General features: G+C 46.3%; 1 protein-coding gene and 1 pseudogene across 8 annotated transcripts in view; one reads left to right on the top strand and one right to left on the bottom strand.

The window, feature by feature from the left end:
* The window catches only part of CPQ (carboxypeptidase Q), a 398,816-nt gene that overhangs the window by 13,551 nt on the left and 365,851 nt on the right, over window positions 1-19,414 (top strand). The window lies entirely within an intron of this gene.
* LOC121498586 lies at window positions 6,623-9,319 on the bottom strand (annotated as a pseudogene).

Here is a 19,414-nt window from a genome sequence, read left to right as displayed (position 1 = left end):
GTGGGGGGAGCATGTGCACGTACGTTCGGGAGGGCGGACACACTGATCGCTGACGTTCCACGAGGAGCCGTGGGGCTACGGCGTCGAAGTGGGACTTGGGATCCTGTTCAGCTCCCACTTTGCCAGGGAGAAGGTCCCCCCAGGACGTGGGGCGTCAGTACAGTGGTAGCTGCTGTACCGTCAAGTCCGTGTGAATCACGCGAAACAAAAGAAAAAAACAAATGGCCCGGCTTCGGTGCAGCAGCTGCAACAAGGAACCTGTCGGTTTGAGGTCTGCCGTACTGGACTAGAGTCACAGAACCTTCTTCCAAGTAATTCTAGTGCTTGGGACGAATGAAGAGTCATATGAGGGATCTGCAGCTTGAGTCCGAGAATTGGGAAAAGGAGAGACTTCCTGCCAACTCTTCCTTGGTTGGTGTTTGTGGAATAGATGAATGTTCAGCATCTTGGATTCTCCCCTAGTTACCACTTAATGTGCCTGCAGAATTTCTTTGAAGACCTGTTACTAAATTTTAACTGGAGTGACAATTCCCTAATACGATTTTTGGGAATCTGCTAGAAAAGTAGATGTCATCAGATCTCAGGGTTTAGAGGAGTTCTTACGGATTTAGGTGAGTTCTTAGAGATTTAGGTGAAATGGATGAAGATGTCTGTTTTTGTAGAAGCAGGCAATTGTCTTTCTATGCAATATCCAACAGCAGCTTACTATGTAATAGTAATAATAATAATAACAACCCCCTACAAGTGAAAAGGAGGCCAAGATAAAGCTTCACGGACATCTTGGCCCACTTGTGAAGCTGCAGCGTCCGCCACAGGTCACAAAGCGGCAGCCCGTGTCCTGCGGGGTCGGCCCGGCACCTGCCATGGGCTTGTCGGCTCTGGGGCCCACGGACACGGCCGTGACCACAGCCGGTGCACGCTGCTGCCCTCAGAGTTTCCACATGAGAGCGGGGAAGGGGATGGCATGCCGGTGCGCAGGCTAATGTCATAGCCGGTTTGGAAGCACCGTGTCTGATGCAGAAACGGGGGAGGAGGGGGGCCGCGAGCATCGGGGGTCGCCGCGGTTTGCAGGGCGCTGTCATGGATTCATTGAGCTGGGGCCTTCGAGCCGAGCTGCCCCGGGGAGGAGGGGACACTGGCTGCGGAGGTGTGAGGCGGGCACCTTGCACGTCGGGGGCCCCGTGGGGTCAGAGCAGTGGCCTGGGGGTCACTAGGGACGTAGGCCCTTGCTGTGCGCAGGGGATGCGCGCGATGACACGGAGCCCCAGCCCCCGCTCCAATGCCCCGGGGAGGCAATCCAGGAAAATGCTGAGTGAGGGTGGCGGCTGGGGTCACCCTGAGAACCCACCACGCCCGCCGGGGCCTTCCGAGCACCTGCACCTGCTACGAAGCTGGACGGAGAGACTGGGCCATCTGGTTGCACTAGAAACAGTCTCTTTTCTAAAATAACTATTGGATGAAAATGACACCGGGCATAGGACAACTGTCTTAGCAGGTGACGCAGCGTATGAACCATGAGCACCCGAAGCTGGCACAGCTCGGGTCCCCCCCACCCTGGAGGGAAACCAGCTGGAAACACAAAGGGTTCCGCAGAGGAAGGGAGTCTGACAAGTGGACGGGACCGAAATATGTGTGTTTTCTGACCCTTCTGTCCCTTCCTTGGTGATGCGGCTCAGACGCTTCGTGGGCTGAGACTTTGATGGACACATCTCGTGCCATCTGGACGTGAGACCCACACGTGGCTGTGCGGTGGGGAATGCGTCGACCTGATGACCTCTAGGCCGCTCTGGGTCACCCTCACTCGGGTTTACGTCTCCTTAAGGGTCACGTAGACACTAAAGGGATAAATAAGACAACACACCTGGCTGCGGAACCGCTGCATCAGAGTCACGTCTCTGCAGGCCAAGGCCTGTCGGGCCGCGCCGCGCAGGCACGTGCCTCCAGGCCGGAGCTCACCCGGCTTCCTGCAGACGGGGACCCCAACAGCGCAGGAATCCGCAGGAATCGGCCTGTTGTCTGCGGACACGTTCCCTTCAGGCCCTGTTGCACCTGTATCCCACAGACCTTCGGGAATCTTGATTTTTGTTTTGTTTTTAGTAAAATAAGAAATGCCTTTGAAAAATAGTTCATCTCCGGATGTAACGGCAGAAAAAAAAAACCCTTTTGATGTTTGGCAACAGATTTGTTTAAGAACAGACATGATTTAAAGGACTTTGTAAAAAGAGCCAGTGTTGTCTTTTTTATTATTTATTTATTTATTTATTTGAGATCATCATCACACGGAGAACTGAAACACGGATACCTTTACAGGTGGAATTTCTCCCGCCTGCCCCCGAACAGAACCAGAATCCCCACAACGGCGACCCCGTCTTCAGAAGAATAAACGCTCTGGGCATATTTGTAATTTTTGTTTAAGATTTATTTACTTAATCATTCTTTCATGAGAGACACACACACACACACACAGAGGGGGAGACCCAGGCAGAAGGAGAAGCAGGCTCCCTGCAGGGAGCCCGACGTGGGACTCGATTTTGGGACCCTGGTGTCATGACCTGGGCCGAAGGCAGGTGCTCCACCGCTGAGCCCCCCGGGGGGGTCCCCGACACTCGGGCTGTCTCTCTCTCTCTCTTTCTCTCAAATAAATAAATCACATGTATACATATATCGTAAGTGCATGCATCTGTTAGGAGCGCTCCCCGGCCGTGCGCCCGGCCTGCTTCCCCTGCCCGTCGCCGCGGGGGTGCCCACCCTCGCCGCCTTCAGCAGTGACGGGAATGGACGGGCCGTAGCTTGCCTGCCTGCCTCGGCCGAGGGCGAGCAGCTTTTCCTAAGCTTGAGGGTCGTTTGTGTTTTCCGTGAAGTGTCCGCTCATGTCTTTTGTCTCTATTTTTAAAGCATTATTGGTCCTTTCTCATTGGTTTGTCAGAGTTCTGGGTGGATTTATGACGTTAGCCCAGTGTGTTATGGTTTGTAAATATTTTTCTTAGCTTCTTAGTGATTTATCTGTTGATATCTTTTTTTATTTTTGCCATGAAAAATCTTTTGTTTCTCTGTATGTTAGTCAAATTCATCACTCTTCTATGGATTCTGAGTTCTGTGACATAATCAGAAAATCTGTTACCGCTCTGAAATTGTTTTTTAAGAATCTTGTTTTCTTATAGCATTTTGTGGGTTTTTTTGTTTTTTTTTTTCTTCTTATAGCATTTTGATGGTTTGTACATTTAAATCCTTGATCTATGTGGGATTTATTTTGGTGGAAGATATGATCTAGAGACCCAACTTACTATTTTTTTTTCCTATTTAGCTATGAGGTTCTTTTCTGTTTTCATACCATTTGTTGAATACTTCACTCTTTTCCATGGGATTCAAATTTTTGTTCATCCCATTTACAATTTCTGACTGTATTTGAATCCATTTGCGAGCTTTCTATTCTGTATCATTGATCTCTTGGCCTGTTCACTTGTATTAAATATTACAGCTCTGCAGCAGGTTTTAATATTTTGGAGTGCTAATCCTTGATCACTTGTCTTCTCTTTCCAGAATGTTCCTGGTTATTCTTGTTTATTTATTTTTCCTGTGAACTTCATAATGAATCTTTAAACTTTGATATCTTTAAACTGACATCTTTAATATGCTTCATTTTCTTATCCTTGACCATGCTTCATCTTCTCATTTGTTAAATGCTTATGTGTCCTTCAGTAACACTTAGGAGTTTCCTTCATATAGATTGTTTGTACTTTTTGTTTATTTATTTATTTATTTATTTATTTATTTATTTATTTATTTATGATAGGCACACAGTGAGAGAGAGAGGCAGAGACACAGGCAGAGGGAGAAGCTGGCTCCATGCACCGGGAGCCCGACGTGGGATTCGATCCCGGGTCTCCAGGATCGCGCCCTGGGCCAAAGGCAGGCGCCAAACCGCTGCGCCACCCAGGGATCCCTGTTTGTACTTTTTGTTATACATTTTTAGCTATTTTATGACTTTTGGTTGCGTATGCATGTGTGTATGTATATATGTATTTATTAGAGCGAGCGAGTGCGGTGCACGCACTAACGGTGGGGGAAGGGGCAGGGGGAGAGGGCGAGAGAGAACCTTATGCAGGCTCCACGCCCAGCACAGAGCCCCGCTTGGGGTTGGATCCCAGGACCCTGAGACCATGACCTGAACTGAAATCAAGAGTCAGACACTTAGCTGACTCCGCCACCAGGGCACCCTGGTTGCTATTTTAATTGTAATCTACGAATCCTTTATATCTGCTGTCAGTGTTGTTTGCATTTTGCAGTAGCAATGTCACTATGCTGATATTCATCTACTGATGAATGTAATGTATTCTATTATTGATTATAGTTTTTCAGTTGGTTCTCTTGTGTTGTGCAGGTAAATAATCATATTGTCTAAAAATAATGATAATTTTACCAGATCCTTTCAAATTTTACACCTGATTATTCATATTGTCTAATATTGCCAGGATCTCCAAAAAAATGAATGGTGATTATAGTGGACATCTTTATCTTTAACTTGACTTTATTAGGAATATTAATAGTATTTTTACTAGGCATAATATGATGGCTTTAGAGATGCAATAAAGATATTTTATGCTGAGGAAAATCCATTTATTCTTAATACAGTATACAATAAAAATTTTTGTCATAAAGGATGTCGAATTTTATCAAAAGTTTTTTCATAAAATGTGGAGACATTTAATTTTCTTTGTTGTACTTTTCTCTGCACTGTCTTTAGGGGGGTTTATATCTTCATAAAGATAATGTTGAGGCTTTCCTTTTTTCTATGCTCTAAAACACTTCAAATGGCATTGGAGTTATCTACTTTCTAAGGATTTGGCAAGATTCCCCTTGTGAAATCAACTGTGCTGAGCTATTTTGTGGGGTGAATGTTTGACAACTTGTCCTACGTAAAGGACATTGGCCTGTTCAATTTTCAATTTCATCTGGGGTGAGATTTCTTAGAAAATAATCCATTTCATGATAGTCCTCAAGTTTACTAAAAATGAATGAGCAAAAATAAATAAATAAATAAATAAATAAATAAATAAATAAATAAATAAAAAATGAATGAGCAAAGAGGTGTTCTGGGATTCCTTTAACTTCTTCTATTTCTGTGATTCCCCCCACACCCCCCTTGATTTCTTTCCTTCCAGAGAAATTAAGCAAGTTAAAGGCTTTCTACTTCTATCCCTCTCTCCCTTCATCCAAGAAACAACTCTTAGTTGTTCTTGTATGTTATGGTTTTATTAGTTCTTGTATGTTCTGGTTTTCTAATTCATTAATTTCAAATTTATTACTATTACACTTTTTACTTTTTTTCAATTCAAGTATAAGTAACATTCGGCGTTATATTAGTTTCAAGTGTACAATACAATGATTCAACAATGCGGCATATTTCTCGGTGCTCATCAAGCCGTTTTGTCTATTTTGCCCCTCTACCACCCTCTAGCAACCAACAATTTGTTCTCTGTATTGAAGAGTTTGTTTTTTGTCTTTTTTGTTTGTTTGTTCATGTATTTGGTTTCTTAGATCCCACATATGAGTGAATCGTATGGTATTGATATTTGTATGACAGATGTCTTTGTCTTGGTATTTAGGGTATTTGCCTTTCTCTGACTGACTTATTTCAGTTAGCATTATACCTTCTAGGCCCATCCATGTCGTTGCAATGGCGACCTTTCATTCTTTCTGATGGGTGAGTAATATTCCATTGTAGATATAAATATGCCACATCTTCCTTACCTATTCCTCAGTTGGGGGACACTTGGGCTGCCCCCATATCCTGGCTATTGTAAGTAACGCTACAATAAACGTAGGGGTACAGACAGCCTTTCAAATTAGTGTTTTTGTTTCCTTGGGGTCAATACTCAGGAGTGGAATTACTGGATCATGGTTATTTTATTTTAAATAAAAATATTTTTGAGGAACCTCTCTACCGTTTTTCACAGTGGCTACACTAATTTGCATCCCCACCAATAGTGCACAAGGGTTCCTTTTTCTCCACATCCTTGCCAGCACTTGTTCCTTCTTGTGTTCTTTATCTCAGCCATTCTGACAGGTGTAAAGTGATATCTCATTGTGGTTTTAATCTGCATTTCCCTGGTGGTGAGTGATGTTGAGGATCTTTTCATGTGTCTGTTGGCCATCTGGATGTCTTCTTTGGAAAAGTGTCTATTTGGGTCCTCCGCCCGTTTTAAAATTGGATTATTTGTTATTTTGGTATTCAGTTGTATAACTTCTTTATATGTATTGGATATTAACCCCCTATCAGATATATCATTGGAAATACCTTTTCCCATTCAGCAGGTTGCCTTTTTGTTTTGTTGATGGTCTCCTTTGCTGTGCAGAAGCTTTTATATTGATGTGGTCCCAGTAGTTTAATTTTGCTTTTGTTTCCCTTGTCAGAGGAGACATATCTAGAAAAATGTTGCTACTGTCAGAGAAATTACTGCCTTTGTTTTCTTCTAGGAATTTTATGGTTTCAAGTTTCATATTTAGGTCTTTAATCCATTTTGAGTTTTTTTTTTGTTTTTTGTTTTTTGTTCTTTTTTGTATATGATGTAAGACAGTGGCCCAGTTTAATTCTTTTGCATGTGGCTGTCCAGGTTTTCCAGCACTATTACTATTTTTTTTTCCCTTTTGTCATCCCTTTCTTTTATTTTAACTTCTTAAGTGCTTAAATCATATTTTTCATTCTCCCTTGTTTCTTAACATTTTTACCTATCTCTCCTGGTAGCATAATTATCTTGTGTTTCTATGTAGTTAAAAAAATCGATATATTGCTTTTCTTTATCTTCTAGATATCTTGCATTTTCTGTTTTGATTTCTTTCCTCTTTGATGCAAAAGTGAACAGAAATTAAAAATATCCTGATGGTAGAGCTCTTGTGTTTTCTAGTTTTTTTTAAATTTTTGTTTATTGCATCATGATCACAGATGTCTATATTGCCTCTCCATTTTTGGAACTTGCTGAAATTTTCCTGTTTTCCAAATAATCAGTTTTGTGAATTTACTAGTGGATCTTGGAAAGAAGGTATATCCTATATTTTCAGAGTATATACCTTATTTTATTTATATTTTGTATATTCTGAGGCATATTTTGTCTGCTTACTCGGTCATCTATTGGAAGAAAAGAATTAAAGTTTTTTATTGCTGAGATTTTATTTTCTAGTTTAAAACTTGTATTTTTTGTAGGTTTTTTAATGGATAGTGATGCTATATTATTGGGCACTTAGATATTCATAACAATTAATCATCATTTTGGCTTGTATCCTTTAATATTATAAGCTGTCTTTTTTCATTGAAGGCATTTTGCTCTGCATTCAAACTCATCGGATACTAATACCATGACTCTTGGTTTTGTGTGTTTCTTTTTTTGCTTTTCTTTTCTTTTTTTTTTTTTTCCTATTTTCTCTTATAGCCTTTAACCTTCCTTTTATTTTCAGCCTCCCTGAGTTACTGAATCTAAGATGTTCCTCTTACATGTAGCAGGTAGTTGGATTTTGCTTGAGATTCATCTAAGAGTCTTTTCTTTTAATAGGTGTGTTTAGGTCATGTGTATTTATGGCACTCATTGGTTGTTTCTAGTTTTGTCATCATGCCTTTGTTGTTGTTAAAATCACAACATGAAGTATATTACTGCTTTGTGGGGGGATGTGTATTTTCTGATAATTTGGAAGATTTGTGTTTTTGTTTCAGCAGTTATATTTACAACTGTATTTTCACATAGAACTATGTACCACTGGGGGACTTGGAAACTTCCACTTCTTCCTACTACTCTCAGCCCAAAATGGATAAGATTATATTCTTCTTTATATCTCTTTACATTTAAATATATATGTAATTCTAGCATTTGATTTAGTGGTCTTAAGTGATATATTTTGACCTCAACTATATCAGTTAGAATATTTTCATCAGTCAGACTGCAAACCCACCTAATGGTCGCTTAACAAATGAAGACATATGCTGTCTTGGTACTAAGAAATCAAGACATGAGATAGTTCTGTTATTTCAACAATGTCATTAGAGCCCAGTTTTTTTTGTCTCTTTCACTCTTTTGTCCTCAGCAGGTAGGCTCTTTTCCCCCCATTAAAAAAAATTAAATTAAATTAATTAACATATAGTGTATTATTAGTTTCCGAGGTAGAGGCCAGTGATTCATCAGACGTCTGTAATGCCCAGTGCTCATTACATCACATGTCCTCCTTGATGTCCATTACCCAGTTCCCCAACCCCACCCCCCTCATCCAACAAGGCTTTCATTCAGAATAGAAGGAGAGAGAGAGTTTCCCAGAAAAACAAACATTAGAGGAATTCATGACCGGGAGCAAAACCAGCCACATCCCCATCACACACAGTGCATTCAGCCTGTGGGGCCCGAATCCACAGTCATCTGCCCTCCTGCTGGAGTCAGCATGTATTGCCTGCCACCTCCTCAATGCCAAGTCAACACATTTTCACCTCAGATTGACAAGGATGCAACTGATACTCTTCCCCTCAAATTCCAGCCCCCGTGCTCAAGTTTGTGCACAAAAATGGGCATAATTATAGCAGAATGAACTAACCCAAATAGTAAGCACTAATTCTGTGGAATATATAATGGATAAAAGGAGTTCTCTAGGCTGAGAACATTCCAACAAGCACATCAAAGAACAACACATACAGCATGATTCCAGTTACTAAAAGAAACAAACCTGGGAAAAATAAAACAAGATGAAATCAGAGAGGCAGACAAACCATAAGAGACTCTTAATCTTAAGAAACAAACTGAGAGTTGCGAGAGAGGAGGGGGTAGGCTTTTATCCTCACGGTTGTCTTCTTGGTTGCATTTATAGGCATGAACTTGCTATATTTCTGTGGTGAGAGATAGATAAGTACTGTTTTGTCTTCTTCTTTTTTTTTTTCCAGAGCAAACTGTAAAGCTTTATTGAGAGAATTTAAGCCAAAATAAAATATCAACATAACAAAACACATGTGTGGCTTCAGCTTTTCTTCTTTTTTAACTTCTGACTATCCATCACCTGCTTCTGGAATTTCAGCAGGTGCTGGATTACCTGGAGTCCTCCCTTGCACATCAAGGCCATCACCACACTCACCCCCCCCCCCCCCCCCCCGGTCTTTTCCAAACACATTTCCTGGCTTTCGCTTTCCCATTCAGGTCCAGGAAGCACAGGTGCCCCTTCTCGTCTCTCTTGTCCGGGCTCACTATCTGGATTCTCAGTCAGTGGTTCCTTTTGTTGTGAAGTCTTTTTCACCTGGTTGCTGAGCAACCACAGGTTCATACAGCTTAGAAGATGCTTTTCCATCTCCCATCCCTCTAAATCTTGATCTTACTCATGCGGTCGCTCGTATTTTGCAACTTAAACTCCTGGGAGGCTGATCGAGTCTCAGACGGTGAGAAAGAATCCAAACCGTAAGACCTGACCTGCCCGTCTAGGCACCCAGAACCCATTCTTACGTTTCTTCATAAGAGCAAGGAAACAAAGACCCTCTCATGTCTCGTGGCTGGAGTGGAGTCACATGTTCATGCTAAAACCACTTATTTTACGGGAAATAGATTCACCAAGACTGACTTAGAGTGATCAGGGATAGTTCCCTGGAGTTGAGGAGAGCCTCCTGGCTTTACCAACAAAGAAGCAGGGAGGGAGTTCTGTAGGTTCCGTGGGTATCTGCTGCCCCCGCCTCTGTAAGATGAGGAAGTCAGCAGAAGTATCCTACTGCCGGCTCTCTTGTCCCTTTGTGCTCCCAACTTTTGTTAATTATACATTGCTATGTGTTAGGGCTTATAACATATCCACTTATTTTTTTAAAGAGGTATTTATTTGTTTATTATTTCATTTTCAGTATAGTTAGCATACAGTGTTGCGTCAGTGCTCATCGAGATGAAGTGTACTCTAACCCCCCTTCTCATATTTCACCCCTCCCCTCACCCATCTCCCCTCTAGCAACTGCCTGTTTGTTCTCTATAGTTAAGAGTCTGTTTTTTAGTTTGCTCCCTTTTTTCCCTCTTGTTCATTTGTTTCTCAAAATCTACATATGAGTAAAATCATATGGTATTTGTCTTTCTCTGACTATTTTGCTTAGCATTATATTCTCTAGCTCCATATATGTCATTGTAAATGGCAAGATTTCATTCTTTTTTTATGGCTGAGTAATATTCCTACATGTAGGATATATATGTATAAATCACAACAGATGCTCAACATCACTCATTGTCGGGGAAATGGAAATCAAGACCACAGTGAGATACTATCTCGCACCTACCAGAATGGCTGAAATAAAAAACACCAGACACAAAAAAACAAGTGTTGGCAAAGATGCAGAGAAACTGTTGGTGGGAATGTAGACTGGTGCAGCCACTGTGGCAAACAGTAGGGAAGTTCCTCAGAAAATTGAAAATAGAACTACCCTATGATCCAGTAATCACACTGCTGGGTGTTTCCCCAAAGAATATGAAAACACTAATTTGAGAGAATATATGCACCCCTAGGTTTATTGTAGCATTATTGACAACAGCCAAATGATGGCAGCAATTCAAGTGTCCATCGATAGATGCGTGGGTAAAGATGTGGTGTATATAATCTATCCATTCAGCCCTATAACCATAATCTATATATTTGTGTTTTGCTCTAAGATTCACTATGCTGGGAATTCAGTGCTATTATAAGGTATTTTAGCCAGAGCTTTCTCATTCGTTTCTTGATTGGCTAAAACTCATGAGCTAGCAGTTTCTTCCAGGGCTGATAAAGGGAAGGGAGGAAATAAAATTCTTTGGTTTGGTTCTTGCATGCTCGAAAAACGTTTGCCAGCTGTCATTATTCCCGAACAACTGTTTTATTGGATATAAAATAGTTTGTTTTAATGTCTTTCTCTGTCTAGGGAAAAATAATGGATTTAATCCTATTTCATTGTTTTGATTATGCTGTTTGGAGACACTAGTTGGGTGCATCTTTGATTTCCATTTTCTGACTTTCATGTATATCATTTTGCTGTAATTATTTGAAACATTTTATTTTTGCTGTAATCACTTTTTTAAAGAAAAGATTTTGGTTTTTATTTATTTGACAGAGAGAGGGAGAACACAAGCAGGGGGAGCAACAGGCAGAGGCAGAGGGAGAAGCAGGCTCCCCTGCGAACAGGGAACCTGATGCGGGGCTGGATCCCAGGACCCCGAGACCATGACCTGAGCTGAAGGCAGACGCCTCACCGACTGAGCCACCCTCGCGCCCCTGCTGAATCACTTTTAACTCAGTCACTTGCATTTTATTCTACTTTTCTCATTTGTGTCCTTCATGATCCTTACTTTGTTTTCCTCAATATTTAGTCTCTTTAGGCTGTCTCTAATATGGTTTTCATTTGTCTGATGGTTTCATTTTTCTCTTCTTTTTATGGGACCCTGCTGATACATAAATCATCTCTTTCTATTGCTTCACTTTAATTTATTTGAGCTTTTGCACATTTACATAGAGGCATATGCTTATTTTCTAATTCATGGCATTGTATTTGGCAACAATTTTCCTGTTTTGTGGCAATATTTTTTGTGTGCCCCTCCTTTTTTCCTGTGCCTTTTTTTTTCTTTTTTGTGGCTTGCATATAATTTTTTTCCTTTATTAAGAGTTGCCTTAAACGAAGCATGTTCTTTCTGGATCAGCTATTAGTACAAGGTCTATAGGGGACAAGGATCAATGCTGTGTTTCGGGCTGAACAGCAGTTGTCTTTATGACATGGGGTTTAGGTGTGAGTGTGATTTTTTTAGCTTTTACTTTCCTTCTCACTCGTTTGCCTTCACCTTTCTGAAAATAACAGCCTGCGCGTGCAATTTGTTCTTCATTCCCAGCTACCTGCTTCCTTTTGTGCCAAGGTTTGTCCAAGAAGTCTCCTGCTGTCAGCTCATGCACCTGGAAGCATTATTCCAAAAAAAGGGATAGTTTTCTCCTGTCAGGGTGCGATAGTTTGGTGAATGGTCCTCTGCTGGCTTTGTCTCACCTCTGCAGCCACAGGTGCTCTCTTTCGCTATCTTCCTGCAACCCTCTTTGAGCTGTGACACGAAGTTGACACGTCTAATGCAGGGGAAATGACGGGTGCCCTGCTCCGTTGGGCGCTGTAGTTGCTGACTTTTTCAGAGGCTTATGTTCTCTCCTGATAATAACAAGAATTAGGAAAGGCTGGCCGGGGTTCCTCTCTCCCAGCCCTAGTATGACGTCCTGTTCTCATGACATGAAGATAAGACGACATCTGTGGTCTTTTATGAAACACAGTCCCTCCAAGGCAAGATGCATGTAGAAGATCCATGTCCATGGTCCAAGATCCATGTCCTTGCATATCTGAAATGTGTAGCACAGCATCTGTTTTGTTTATGACAATCTCTGGGGGAATATTTTCCTACTGGAAAAATAAATATGCAGGAAGGAGTATCTTGTATTAGTTTCTTCGAGCTGCTGCAATAAAATACCATGAAGTTGGTGACTTACTTATTCCTTCATAGTTCTGGAGGCAAAAATTTGGAATTAAGGGGTTGGCCGGGTTTTGCTCCATTTGGAGGCTCTAGGGAAGATTCCTCCTGCTCTTGTGCCTTGGCTTGTGGCTGCATAACTCCTCGGCGCTATTTCTGTCTCTACTTGACCTTCTCCTTTGTGTTCTGTGTCTTCTCCGCTTCTGTCTCTAGTGAGGACACTTTGAGTGCCCACCAGGTCATCCAGAATGACCCCATCTCAGGATCCTTGACTGTATCTGCAAAGGCACTTTCTCCAGATAAGGTTCTATTCGTAGGTTCTGGGGGTTAGGATGTTTACAGGACCTTTCGGGGCCCACTCTTCAAACTCACTTCACTGGTCCTTCTTTTTGTGTCACCTCTCCTCCTCATTTATTGAGCAGGTATCTACAAGCACTACCTTTGCGAATAACAGTTTTCGGGGCGTCTGAGTATCGAGGACTACCACGGCCACCAGTGTTGTCAGTGTTACTGGCATTTCTCTGGATGTTTAGAATTTAATCAAGGACTCAAGAACTATATTTGAACAATAATATAAATGGAAACAGGCAACAAAGTAGAGTCATCTTGGGTAACCGGTATGAGAATTCCTTTGCTGGGAAAAGTGTCTTTCTTAAGAAGATGCTTTCGTTAAGCTGGGGTAGGAGTTTAGCTTCGAGGCCTGGCTGGTCCTCAGTTTTCCGAAAAAGAGATGGATCTGAAAGGCAGGAAGGTCAAGAAAGTCACTGACAGTGGCATGAGAGGTGGCTTTGGGAGAGAGGCAAGCCAAGCGGGGATTCGGCGTGTGAGATGCTGTGCTCCATATAACGTAGCCCTTCCTCATTATCTACAAATACCGGTAAAGCCATAGGAATCACAATGAAGATTTGTCGAGTGGATTTCCTTTGAAAACCAGCGGAAGAATCGGATTTTATTAAAACACACAATTGTGTATGAGTCAGTGCAAGAGAGTGATACTCTTGATAAGTGCTACCATTTTGGAGAAGGGCAAGATTTCAGTGGTTGGAGTTGTCTCTGCGAGATGGATCTTGAGCTGGATCTTAAAGGCTGAGTGCAATGCGATTGGGGGGAGGGCGCCCCAGCCGTGAGGACGACATTGGTAAGGGCAGGAACATACCCAGGACGCGCTTGAAACACCAGGTGGGGGACTCCTGGGGGGCTCAGCAGTTGGGCACCTGCCTTAGGCCCAGGGGGTGACCCCGAAGTCCTGGGATTGAGTCCTGCATCGGGTCCCTGCGTGGAGCCTGCTTCTCCCTCTGCCTGGGTCTCTGCCTCTCTGTCTCTCTCTGTGTGTCTCTCATGGATAAATAGATAAAATCTTTTTAAAAAAGAAAAGAAATAAACACCTGGTGAATGTGTGATCTGGCCAGGCTGCTGCAGGCCCTCTGTACCAGTACGCCAGTGAGAGTGACGGCAGGAGTCCGGGCAGAGCTGGGCCTTGGGAAGCGGGGAGCTCGCATGCTGCAGGCTGGGGGCGCCCCCCCCCACACTGCTGTGGTGAGACGGGGCCTTGGCGCTGTTAGAGACAAGGTGGATGAGGGAGCAGAAGGCACCGAGGACAGCTGGTTCAGGACACTGGGAAGGAGCCCCCAGAGGTGCACCCCCGGTGTAGACTGGTGTCATCGGGGCCAAAGTAGGGGCAAATTTTGAGGAGCTTGGTTTGGTCTAGGAGGGCAGCAGCTCGGGGAGGTGAGGAGGGCATGTCACAGCTTGGGGTCGCTGTTTTGTGCCGCGGGCCTGTGACGGCGGGGGCCCCCTCCTGTGCAGGGAGTTACAGGGGAGCGCGGCGAAGCGGGGGGCCTAGGGGATGAAGGCAGACGGTGAGTACAAGGCTGTGCAGGTGCCCGGGCAGGTGGCCGCTAGCAGGTGGCCAGGCATGCACCCACCGGCATGGTCTGTGCTCAGGCCTGCTGTAGCCTGCAGGTCACCCCACGGCCCCGGTGGCCCCCGTGGCACCCGACCCAGCCGAGGGAGCCAGGGAGCCCCGGTGCAGATCCCACTGTGAGGGCATGTGGAGGGCACGGGCCCCTCGCAGAGGCAACGTGGAAACAGGGGCGCCCCATCCCGGAGGGCGGGCATCCCGGTCGTGGCTGAGGGTGGAGCGCGGCCTCCCTCTGGGTAAGACCCCAGCAGTGGGGAGCCCGGGCCCCAGCCCCTGGCGCCCACACCCCAGCCCCCCGCGGACGTCGGCCTGGAAGATGGAGAGGGAGGGGACCGGAGGCCGGGCTGGCCCTGGGGACGGGGGCGAGCAGAGCTTTCAGCCGGAGGCAGACGGGGAGCTTAAGGACAGATGAGCCGAGTGCCACGGGCCTGGTGCCCTTTGGAGGCCCGGGAGGTTGGAAAGTCGCGAAGTCTGCCCTGAGGCTCTCAGCAGGTGGGGACGCGGGACTCACTGAGGCAGGAGGGACTGGGAGAAAGAGGCAAATCCTTCAAGTTGCCTCCCGTTGCTCTTTGTTTTAAGATTTTATTTATTGGAGAGAGAACGAGTGACGGGGGAGAGGGAGAGAAGCCGACTGCTGGCTGAGCAGGGAACGGGGCTGGGCTCCATCCCTGGACCTGGAGGTCAGACACTCACCCCACTGAGCCACCCAGGTGCCCCGGGTTCGCAGCCACCGAGGGCACGTCGTGCAGCCACCTGCTCACGGGCACTATAGTGGGAAGAACGTAGCAACTAAAGCCAGACTGCCTGGGGTTTGGGGCCTCGCTCGGTGGCTCGCCCTCCGCCTGATTTCTGGCCAAGTGGTCTTCCCGCAGCTTCCTCAATGGCGAGACGGGGATGGGCTGTACCTTCGGCCTCTCAGGGATTTGAGGAGGATTGAGTGAAACAAATTTCGGGGGGTGTCTGGTGCGATTCCTGCGGCACAGATCCTTGGGAGGGGTGGTTTTAGGATGACTGGGACAGATGCACTAAACCGAAGACCAACGGACAAGGCAGCCATGGAATGGAGTTGGCGGTAGTCGGACGTCGGACGTGTGGAGGCAGATGAGTGTTGGACGTGTCCTCGGTCCTGAACTGCCTTCCCCGGGGAAGGCAACGTATTTTCAAAGCATTTTTTTTGCTTAATTTGGATGTTCCAAAGTATCTAGCTGGAAGCTAATACCATGAAAACCGTGACGAAGGGCCTCTTGTCCTGATCAGAAAGATGAGGAAGCTCCAGAGAGGCGATCTGAGCTGGGACTCGGCAGCTGCACAATGTGCCACACACATTTCACGGAGGCGCTGCCCAGAACGGCGTCCCCTTGGCCCTCTGAGAGCGTTCCTTGGCAACCTTGGCAGGCGGGACTTCATGTCCCAGCCAAAGGCCTGCACTCAGGGCTGCTCGGGTGTTTCTGCTCCCGGCCCCTTGTCCATCCCTGACCCAAGGAGCTTTTGTGTGTGCGATGGCCATTGTGCATCTTCCCTTGTTCAGCTGGCACGGGCCCAGGCTTCCTTCCTACAGTCTCCAGCGGGATGCACGTGGGAGGTTTGCTTTGCGCCGGCCTAGCATTGGCGTGGCCAGTTTCTCATCTGGCTCCGCTTCGGAGGCTCGCTGACTTGGTGGCCCACCGAGCGCCTGGGTTGTGCTGGCAGGATGGCGATGGTCTGGTCCCCTGCTGCCATGGAAAGGGGCGCCTTCTACCCGTGGACGGTTGGTTTACCCTCAGCAGCAGCCCTCGGGTGTCCATCAGTGAGACATGTTCCTTCCAGAAGCTGTCGGGGCTGCCCTTGAAGCAAGTGTCATCTTTGGTTTGGAACGAGAGCTGCCTGCCTCCAAGTCAGCAAAGTCTCTGAGGGAGGGGGACCTTCCAGCAGCGTCTGTGGGCCTCCAGGGAGGGTGAGGCAGGCAAGATGGGCTCAGGGAAGAAGAAGAAAAAAAGGTTTGGGGACAGAAAGGGTGGAGAAGGGGGCGGGGAGATGAATGGTAGCTGTGGGTATCCAACACCCATTCTGTGCTCATCACCTACTTTTACCGAGAGGCCAGGACAATCTCCCTGGGCTCTGTGCTCCGCTAGTCCATAGCTAACTCTTAGAGGTGCTTCCTGCGTGTCAGGCGCTGTAGCAAACACCTTATTGGTGTCAGCTCTCTTTTTTTTAAAAAAAGATTTATTTATTTATGATAGACACAGAGAGAGAGAGGCAGAGACACAGGCAGAGGGAGAAGCAGGATCCATGCCGGGAGCCCGATGCGGGACTCGATCCTGGGACTCCAGGATCACGCCCTGGGCCAAAGGCAGGCACCAAACCACTGAGCCACCCAGGGATCTCCTGGTGTCAACTCTTTTAATCTTCACTTGTAACCCCACAAGATAGGTAATGCCTTTTATTTCAGGAAAGGGGAAACTGAGGCATGGAGCCATAAAGTGATTTTCCTAAGATTTCATAGCTAGCAAATAGTAGAATGAGGTTTCAATCCCAGGAATTATATTTTCTTTTCCTCTTTTCTTCCTCCTCTCTTCACTCGTACTGTAAACAAGTATTTTTTTCCCCCCGGATCATTTACCGACGCATTTTTGTGCCTTTTCGGGGGATTACTATTTAGGATGATGCTCAAGTGTAGCTCTGAAGTGCTGTCTAGTATTCCGAAGCACAGGAAGGCTGTGATGTGCCTTAAATAGAAAGTACTTGTTGTCATATGAACTTTGTTCAGGCATGAATTAGAGTCCTGTTGGCTGTGAGTTTGATGTCGATGAACCAAAAGATCCTAATATGGTGCCTTTAAAAGAAGTGCACCTGAAGCAAGGTCATACATTGGTAGGTTGACAACAACGTTGTGATCAGATGTAGGAACCTCAAGCTCTATTTCCCAAAAAGCCGTGGTTGGGTTCTCTCTAACATGTTGTTTATGGGGACTCTATAGGATGGGACCGCCATGAATGGGAAGACGTGACTGTCTACCTTTTTCTAGCAAAGAGCATGACATCCAACCCAGTTGGGTTGGATGTATCGTTGTCTTTGCAAGAAATGTGGTCATTTCTCTAAGCACCGTCTCCATACAGATTTTCTTTCCTCAGTTCACAGAATCCCATACGGAGCACCTTACGTGGTGCCCGGCAAGTAGTCGGTGCTCAGTAAGTGCTTATTGAATGAATGAGTGAATAAATGAATGAGTCCATGCGTGCTTCAAACCTACAAGATAACCCAGCCTAATATTCTAAGTCTTATGTGATGGAGCTGGGACTCAATGCTTTCTTTCGTTTTAAGTAGGCCTTAAAACTCTGATAGCAAGTTGCCTTCTGGTCAGTTATCTACTACTTGTTGAGCACTGGCTTGTTTTATCACTCTCATATTACCTATTATCTGAAATTATCTTGCCTTTCTATTTACCCACCATCTGTCTTTCTTCACGTCAAGTAGGTAGCTCCAAGAGAGTGGAGGCCTTATTTGTTTTTCCTGCTGCCGAATCACCGTCCCTTATTATGTTTGCTCCAACGGCCTGTGCTTCGTAAAAGTCCCTTCTTATTTAATTATAATCATCGTATGGTGATCAACCATCAATCATCATATATAATCAATGCTATGAACTGTATTCTTCGAGGTTGTGAATTAGTGTGAGGAATCCGGAATGAGTCTTTAAGGAACTACTGATTGGGTCAAGCTGTGAAGAAGTAAGAATTAACGAAAGCTGGCAAGGAGGGTAGTCCAGGGAGAGAGATCAGGATAAAACACGGCATATTGGAAGGGGTGGGGCAAAGTGGACGCATCTGGATTTCAAGAGGAGAGTGGGGGAGCTGAGCCTCCAGAGGTGGGAGAGGACGGGAGGTTCGGGGATGAGGAGGCTGTGGGGGGTGTTTACCCTAAGGAACTACACACAAGGGGTCAATCTCGCTGTTGGTGGTCTTGGAGAACAGGTGTTCAGTTTGGGAAACATGGGGTTTCCCATGTAAAAGGCTCACCTGAGGCTGGCAAGTGCACAGGTGGGTGTGCTTGTTTGGGGCCTGAGAGGAATACACGCTTTGAGGGACAGCATCGCAGGCAGGAGTTGGAATCAAGGGCGTTGATAAGTTGTCTGGGGACAGAGTATGAGGTCAAGACGAAGAAGAGGGTCCAGTCTGAGCCTAGAGGAACTTCACCGCTTAAAGGCCAGAGCCCGAGGGATGAGTAGCGGAACCGTCATTAAGAGCACGGTAGGTTAAGGTGTTCGCACCGATTCCTGTAGCCTCGCTAAGTGGTTTTGTGCGTCAGTTGCCCCAGGCCCATTTAGTGCACCGGAGCGTCCCCCTGCTGTAGGCTCCATTCGCCGTGTTTTAATCCTACACTCCCTTGCCATTTCTTTGACTGTGTCTGGGAGCGGGGATGTGGTCCTTCAAAGTCACGCCCTGGCGGCTTTGTCAGCGAGGAGAGGGCTGTGTCCCGGCCTGCCCCCGAGACACCAGTGACAGCGACAGCGGCTTGCCCGTCGCCCAGCTTCAGGGAGCTGGACCTGGGCACCCTGGAGCCCCCGAAACACCAGCCCCAGGGACTGCAAGCCCATGCGACACCCCGGTGGGCAGGGGATGCTCTTCATCCATGAGGTCCCTGCGTGGGTTTGCTCCCGGCGGGGAGCCACGGTGCCCACGTCCCCCCGGCTCCCCGGGTGCAGCGCTGGCCTCACCAGTTTGCAGCCTGGGCCCCCTGGGCCCCCGTCTTGTCCCCGTCCCCGCCGATCACCTGCCGCCGCTTCCCCTGGCTCGGCCGTCATGCCTCGCCTTTCCTTTGCCCCCAGAGCCCGGGGACACGTGTCATAGCTGCAGGCACGACTTCGCTCAGGAGTTGATGGTGTCCCTGTGCCGTCAGCGGCCCGTCCCTCCCGTCTGGAAGCACATATGTTCGTCTCCCACTATCTCTGGCAAGGGCAGCGAGGTCTTGACCCCCTGGTGGTGAGTGCGGTGGGGCGCCGTGACCCCCCTCCCCCGTGCCCCCATCGCTGCCAGGTGCCTGTGCCTCGTGGGGCGATGCC

The sequence above is a fragment of the Vulpes lagopus genome, chromosome 9 (assembly GCF_018345385.1).
Source record: "Vulpes lagopus strain Blue_001 chromosome 9, ASM1834538v1, whole genome shotgun sequence".
NCBI classification, from domain to species: Eukaryota; Metazoa; Chordata; class Mammalia; order Carnivora; family Canidae; genus Vulpes; species Vulpes lagopus.
The sequence above is the reverse complement of the archived record's forward strand: the minus strand, read 5'-3'. Positions and strand labels throughout refer to the sequence as shown.